Genomic DNA, 8,519 nt, shown 5'->3' on the forward strand with positions numbered 1-8,519 from the left:
AGGAGACGTGACAGGTGTGGTGACAGTCTTTACCAGAATACCCCTCACATAACCAAAGCAAAAAACAAAAACAAGAAAGAGAGAGGAAAGAGTAAGAAATCTGACTAGAGTTTGATGTGTCTGGGGAAAAGAACATTATTCCTATTCCATTTCCTTCAGTTGTACTTATGTTTCTACACAGGTTCATTTGTTTTCTTTTAAAACTAGTTTTTAAAAATGTTAATGTGCAACTCTGTTGACAGTATACAGAAATAAACACAATAAGAGTCAGCTGGTTGGAATGTAACCTGATATAACCTGACTGCAGGGAAATGTGTCTATATGAATCAAAAACCTTAAAATTCTACTTCCAGAATTTTATCCTGGGGAAATAGGCAGGTAATGTGAACAAATGTTCATATCAAGGCTATGGAAAGACACAGTGGCTGGATGCCAGGCAGCCTTTGTATATTAATCACAGCATTGCTTATAATGGTGAAACATTTTCAGAATATAAATGTCTAGCACTTGGAAGGCAAATCATAATGCTACTTCTAATAAAATATCAGGTGGGCATAGTTATCTAGTTAGTGACATTGAGTGATATTCCTTATATATTAAATGACAATACCAATTTATAAATGTCTATGTCTAGAATAGTCCCACCTTATTTTTCAAACGAATGATTATCTATAGTAGCATAAATGATACAATGTACTTACCTAGTGGGCCAAGAGGCCAGACTCACTCTTTGTCATTACCTTTTATGGCTATGCACTTATCAGTATTATTATATATGCATGATTTTTTTTACCTCATTATTTTTCTCTGAATGTTCTAATTCTCAGTGAATTTTTTTTCTTTCTGGTTTATTTGTGTTTTCTAAATAAATAGGTGGTATTTATCTAAAAAGAAGGCTGTCTTACTGTAAAGCAAAAAATCAAAATCCATAATATTTAAGACAAAAACACAGAGTTTTAACTCCTAGGCATCTCAAAGAAAAAACAAAACAAAATACCAGCTGGTTACCCATCCTGGCTTGGATAACAAGCCATGAATCATATCTTCCAGGTGCTCTTGCCCGAGCACCTGGAAGAGTCTAGGTCAGGGTAGGGGCTGGTGTGTACCGTAGTCTAGTCTAGGTCCTTGTCTCTGCACTGGGCTTGTGCACATTGTGAAGTTCATGCATAGCTGCTGTTCTTTATTCCTCCTTCCCTCGCCCTGACAATGGTCTCTTTTCTTTTCTCTGAGTAGGAAACCTGCAGAGGCAGCTGCCTTGTGATCTTTTGTGTAGGCATGTGAGTTATATGCAAATCACATGAAAGGCGACTCTCAATCCTTTCTCAGATGGTCCAAGTCAACAATATTTGTCAAGAGTCTGCATTGCACCTAAAAAAAGGGCACGCTCATCTGATCTTTCTCTTCCTTAATTTCTTCCAGATAAGTCAAGCTGCTGTCAGAAGAGGTTTCAGCTTTTAAGTTCACTATTCTTTTTGGAGTTATTCATGCATACATGCTTATGAAAGTTAAATTATTTTCAAAGACAGCTAATTTTTCCACCACGGTTTAACTCCAAGTAAGTGAAGAAGCTGATCACGATAATTTCCTCTAAGAATCGACATCCTCTTTAGTTCAAATAACTTGTAGTATGGATCTACAACAGCTGAAAGATGGTGGAAATTTTTTAAATGCTTCCAGTATTAAGAATGGTGATTTTTCTGTACACTGGGACAAAGTCTCAGAAGTAATAACATTTTTGAAGGGGGGGAGTCATTGTGCTTACGCCTAGAAACATAGTACACCAGTTTTAGCCTCTATTTACAATGGAGGGAAAAAGAACAAAAAAATTGACAGGAACTAAAGTGGTAAGAGTATCACCTTAGAATCAATTCTACTGACTCACATGAAAAGAGAAACACATGCTCTCATATGAAAATGTTTGCAATGGGAGAATACGGTGCAACTGGCTCTACCATGTCTTTTAAGACCTTCCTGTAATACAGATACGGATATTAGCTCCTGTCTCCCTGCAGCTGCCAACACAGCCAGTCACCCTCCCCCATAGCACTTTGTTCACTACCATGTGTCGGAGTACAGAGCTCTCTCCTTTGCTGAGAGTTATTGTAGCCAGAAAGTAGGGGCTGAAGATGGTTTCTTTTTTCATTTTAGTTTTTAAGTACGTGTGTGATAAAAAGTATATTTTGTACTTAACCAGACATATTTTCATCTTGGGTGAGGGTATTCTTTGTAAATAGATAAATGAAGGTTTTTTTAATGGCAAAAAAAAAAAAAATAGTGATTTCGTGAACTACAGACTTCACCCAGCAAAATCATACATTTCTGTTACCTCCATATATACAACCTGATTCCTCAAAATTCAATAAAACTTGCTAAAATTATAGTAGTTATGCTCATTGACAAATTAATTCAAGGAAGTACACTTTTAAAAAGATGTTACCTATAACAACATATCAGAGCTGATCTTGATTTTCCATTAAAAGACCAACTTGTATTAAATCGGTATTCCTGTCAGAAAATTATCATGAAACCTAGAGAAAAACAGAACATACCGATAGTAGTTACTTTATTTGCTAAATCATAACACCCTATTCTTTCCTAGATTGGCTTTTGGTTTTTCAGTGAAAGTTGAAAAGGAGGAAATGCTGACAATCGTATGTAACTCATTCTGATTTTATTGATTAGAGGTAAGTCAAGAATTTTCTAACAGAAGAGGATAAGTTGTTAGCGCTCATAATCACTAAAGATTTTTTTTAAGTGTACTATTGACTTTTTAAAATTCTATATTTCAGAGATGGGGTCTTGCTGTGTTGTCCAGTCTGGACTCGAACACCCAGGCTCAAGCCATCCTTGTGCCTCAGCCTTTCAAGTAGCTAAGACTACAGGCTTGCATAACTGTCCTGGCTTAGTTACTAAGAATTTTTATAAGAGGTAGAATGGAATCAGTCCCTGAGGGATAAGGAAACAAGTGCCAGTGGCAGAACTTTTGCTTTCTTTATGATTTCCCTAGTAGGTTTTAGCCACGTATTTCCATATACTGTTTTGATAAGGTACACCCTCCGCCACCACAGAGGATGACAGATCAGCATAAAGGGGTTTTCTGAGGGTAACCGTGAGCTCAGGTTTCAAGGTTGTTTCTCCTCTCTGAGACATCATCTACCTCCTCATTATTGGATACTCCCTTTGAGCACCATGCTCATCATTTTACATTACCTTTAATGATGCATTAGAATTCCAATTTCTCCATATCCTCATCGGCATTTCTTTTCCTTTTACTTTATCATAGACATTCTAGTAAGTGTGACAAGGTTTTTCTTTTCTTTTCTTTTCTTTTTTTTTGAGACAGAGCCTCAAGCTGTCCCCCTGGATAGTGCTGTGGCATAGCTCACAGCAACCTCCAACTCCTGGGCTCAAGCGAGTCTCCTGCCTCCACCTCCCAAGTTGCTGGGACCACAGGCGCTCACCACAAGGCCTGGCTATTTTTTTTTTTTTTGGTTGCAGCCATCATTGTTGTTTGGCAGGCCCGGGATGGATTCGAGCCCGCCACCTTAGGTGTATGTGGCTGGCGCCTTAGCCACTTGAGCCACAGGTGCCGAGCCAGTGACAAGGTTTTTCATTGTGATTTTTGATTTCCATTTCCCCAATGATTAATGTTGTTGAACATTTTTATATTTTATTTGGGGAAATCTCTATGCAAAACCTTTGCCCATTTTTAAGTTGGGTTGTTTGTCTTTCTGTTGTTGAGTTGTAGGGGTTCTTTATATATTCTGGATATTAATCCATTAACAGATATTTGATTTACAAATTTTTTTTCTCATTCTATTAAGGTTTTTTTCACTTTCTTTATAATGTCCTTTGATGTAAGAAACATTTTAGTTTTGATGAAATCAGATGTATCTATTTTTTCTTCTGTAGTTCATGCTTTTGGTGTTATATTCAAGTTGAAAGTCATAAAGATTTACTCCTATGTTTTCTTCTAAGAGTTTCAATGTTTCAACTCTTATATTGAGGTCATTGATCCATTTTGAGTTAATGTCTGTATATGATGTGAGGTAGGGATCAATCTTTATTCTTTTTGCATGTAGAAATCCAGTTGTTTCAGCACCATTTGTTGAAGAGACTGCTTTTGTTCCATTGAATGAACTTGGCACCTTATGAAAAATCAATTGGCCATAGACATTTGGGTTTATATCCAAACTCCAAATTCTATTTCATTGATCTAGCTTTCTGCCGGTATCACATTGTTTTGATTACTGTAGCTCTATGGTAAGTCTTGAAATGAGAAAGTGTGAGCCTTCTGACTTTGTTATTACTTTTCAAGATTATTTTAGATATTTGGGACTCCTTTCAATTCCATGTGAATTTGAGAATCACCTTTTCCATATCTGCAAAAAAAAAAAAAAAAGCTGTTGAAATTTTGATAGAGATTGGGTTAAATGTGTAGATTGCTTTAGATAGTACCAACATCTTAACAATGTTAAGTCTTCCTAACCATAAACATGAGATGCTTTTTATTTAGGTCTTTAACTTCCTTTGGTGATGTGTTACAGTTTTCAGTGTAGAAGTCTCTCACCTTCTTGGTTCAATTTTTATTTTGTTTTACAGCACTTGGTATCTTGTAGGTTTTTTTGACAAATAAAAATTGTATATACAGAGAGTACCAAGAATTTATATACACATTTGAAGAAAGGAAAAAACTGGATTAAAATTATAGTATTCAGCTCCACTTCCATAACACAGTGGTTAAGGGGCCAGCCACATACACTGAGGCTGGTGGGTTCAAACCCAGCCCAGACCATCTAAATAACCAAATAACAATGACAACTGCAACCAAAAAGAGCCAGGCATTGTGGCAGGCACCTATAACCCCAGCTACTTGAGAGGCTGAGGCAAGAGAATCACTTAAGCCCAAGAGTTGGAGGTTGCTGTGAGCTGTGATGCTACAGCACTCTACTGAGGTTGACATGGTGAGACTCTGTCTCAAAAAAAAAAATTAAAAATAAATAAATAAATAAAATTATAATATTCACTATATACCAATAATATTTGTTATCTTGTATATTATGTCTTTTGTAATTGCAGAAGTCAAACACGACTTCAGGATTACAATATTAATATAGCTTTTTCTTCCTTAAAATGTGTATGCTTTTTTTGGCACTCTCTGTATTTATGGTGTACAATGTGCTATTTTGAAATATGTATACTGTGGAGTGGCTTAATCAAGCTAATTAACACATTATTATTATACCTTACACACTTATCATTTTTGTGGTAAGAACACTTAAAATCTTCTCTCTTGGTGATTTTAATACATTGTGATTAACTATATTCACCATCCCCTTTGTTAAATTTATTAGTAGGTATTTTATTCACCTTCTTCTGTGAATTGGCTTGAAATCCCCCCACTCTAGTTACCACTATAAATGTGCCCTTAGTTCATAGCATAGCTTCTAGCACATAGCAGACATTGAGTAAATGCTAATTGAACACAAGAGTCTCTAAAATCATAGAACCTTAGTACTTTAAGAAAACAGTCATAGCAATTTCATCCTTCTACAGACAAAGAAATGATGTTCAGTGAAGTTAAGTGACTTCTCCAAATAGCACTGCTAGCTAGTGGTGCAACCAGAAGTTCTTATCTCCTAAAAGTTTTCTATGAGTTAAAATGTAATCATCATATGCCAAGATCCCATCTGCTGGAATAAATAAATGGGTATGTTTATAAAATTGGGTGCTTGTCTTTGGATATGAAGTTTTTACAGTATCTGGTTCCCTCTTCTCGGAAATGAAACTTTGGTGTGCCTACAAAACTTGTTTGCATTTGAGAACAAAGTATAGTGTACATATTTCAGTAAATAAGGTTACCCAGATGGACACACAGCTAGGTTAACCATTATCTAGCCATAAGTATCTATGAGGACATCATATACAGAAGTCTTCACTAGTGTGTATATGTGTGTATGTGTGTGTGTTTAGTAGTAGGTGAGATGGCTGACTGTGATTTTTGAAATGAATTTCACCCATTGCTTTCCATAGTGAAAAGCAATGGCTTTTCATTTTCTCCACTAGGCTTTCCCTCTTAAAGAACTTGTTTCGTGGCTCCGCACCTGTGGCTCAAGTGGCTAAGGCGCCAGCCATGTACACCCAAGGTGGCAGGTTCGAATCCAGCCGGAGGCCCGCCAAATAACAATGACAGCTTCAACCAAAAAATAGCCGGGCGTTGTGGCGGGCACCTGTGGTCCCAGCTACTTGGGAGGCTGAGGCAAGAGACTCGCTTGAGCCCAGGAGTTGGAGGTTGCTGTGAGCTGTGATGCCACAGCACTCTACCCAGGGGGACAGCTTGAGACTCTGTCTCAAAAAAATAAAAAGAACTTGTTTCATTATAGCATTACCTCTGTTTAGAGAAAGAGAGGAGAAAAGAGAAAAGAACTGTGTCCTTATTTAAAAACTGTATAGTCCTTAAGTTGCTGCTTTTAAAAAAGGAATTGTTTATTGGCTTTTGGGCTCTTACAAACGTAAGGGCAAATCAACTAACTGATCTTATTTTGGCCCTTTTCAACTTAACTGGTCAATTTTCAGTCATATTCTTACCTGTCCCAACATAGGCTTCTCCCAGGACCTTCCAAGATGGCTGGCAATCACTGGTCTAATATTGTCTATGAGTCAATGGTGTGAGATCAGCAACTCTCTGTTCCTGGCATCTCAGAGTTGTAGAGAATTGCTAGTTGCCTACTCAATATCCTTTCTTCTTCTTTTCCTTATTTATAGCTCTCCAATTTTTTGTGTGGGTTATAATTTGCTAAGGAAAAACAAACAAACAAAAACTACATTTCTCATTCTCCTTTGCAACCAGAGGTTGTCATGAACCCATGAAGCAAAAGTTTTTGAATGGTGCTTTCAAGAATGACCTTTAAAAATGGAGGTGACAGTTGACAAATACCTTTTGCCCTTTGTACTCTGCCATTACAGATGTGATGACGGAGGTGGAACAGCCCTCAAATAACCACAGGCAGCCCATAAGGGAAAGGCTAAGATGCCACAGAGAGATCAGCGTCACCATCTGCACTGCTGAGCCAATACCTGCTATTCTGAAATTTTTGTTACACCAAGAAAAGACCAAAATTTGTCCAGGGGGCTCTCCTTTACTAGCAACTCAATTCAGTTCTCAACTGATAATGGGAGCTTAACGAGGTCCCGAGATAGTTTGAGTCAACAGACTCCTCTGCTTTAGAGAGAAGACTACAGAATTCTGGGGAGCCCAGAAAATGATGGGGGTGTAAATCTGAATTCCCTACATGCCCTCCAAAATAGTAAAGAGCAAGAAGATCAACTCAAGTGACATGAAATCCATGTCTTCCACTTAACTGGAAGACACAAAATACCCAAATTTCCAATTAACTGTAAACAGAAAAAGAAGCACCAAACCCCAGCACGTCGCCTCTCACACTCCTGACACCAGCCCCTCAGGGAAACGAGCAGAGAAGAGGGAAGCTGGCAGTGGGCCTAAGACTGATTAAAACCACCGCCAGAAAGGGCGAGTCCACCTAAGTCTGGGGATGGATCAGCCCACGTCTTGCTGGGAAGGGATTTAGCCACATGTGGGAGGGAGCTGGGGAAGGTACAGGAGGAGCCCTGGAAACATGCGATGGGGAAACTGAGGAACCTGCCAGGCTCTCTTCCCTTCCAAAACTGGTGGGAGCCCAACCCTCCTCCCACCATTTCCCTTCCAAAAAATAAAGGAAAAATGTCTTAAAAGAAATTTTGAAAAAGAAAGTATACTTTCCTGCACTGACAGAAGAGGGCACTCTTGACCTAGAAATCTTGCAACCACCCCAAACTCCAGCTCTGCCCAGGGAAATAGGTCAAAGTCTTCATCTGAACAAAATCACTAAAATAATAATAAGAAGAATCCCAGCAATTCAACTGAGAAATATTCCTCCCCCAAGTAATGGAGAAGTATAAAAAAACTGTACATGGGAGTGTCCAACATGCTGATTTTGTGAGGCCTTTTTTTCCAGTTATCTGTGGGGTTCAATATCCTGAAAAATACGCATAGACCTTTTTTCTCCTTGCGCCAATCACTTTCTTAGTATTTATGTATTCAACGTGTGGCCCAAGGCAATTCTTATTTTTCAAAGTGCAGCAGAAAAGGAGAAAGGTTGGACACCCCTCCAAGTGTAATACAACACGCCAAACTGAATTATCATTAAGGAACATGGAAAATATCTTGACTCACAAATTGAAAAACTAGGTACAAAGACAAAAAACCAGGAACAAATGGGATGAGAACAGATTCAGCCCAGGAAAGAAACAGAAAAAACAATTATATGATTTTAGTAAAATGTACTAAGACAGTTGACATAAACACACACCCATTCACACTCACCTGTATGTCACCCTTTAAAGTACTTTTCTTTTCTTTTCTTTTTTTTTTTTTTTTTGAGACGGAGCCTCAAGCTATCCCGCTGGGTAGAGGGCCATGGCATCACGCTCACAGCAACCTCCAACTCCTGGGCTCAAGC

Source organism: Otolemur garnettii, unplaced genomic scaffold, assembly GCF_000181295.1.
Source record: "Otolemur garnettii isolate 467f Iridium unplaced genomic scaffold, OtoGar3 scaffold00222, whole genome shotgun sequence".
Taxonomy (NCBI): Eukaryota; Metazoa; Chordata; class Mammalia; order Primates; family Galagidae; genus Otolemur; species Otolemur garnettii.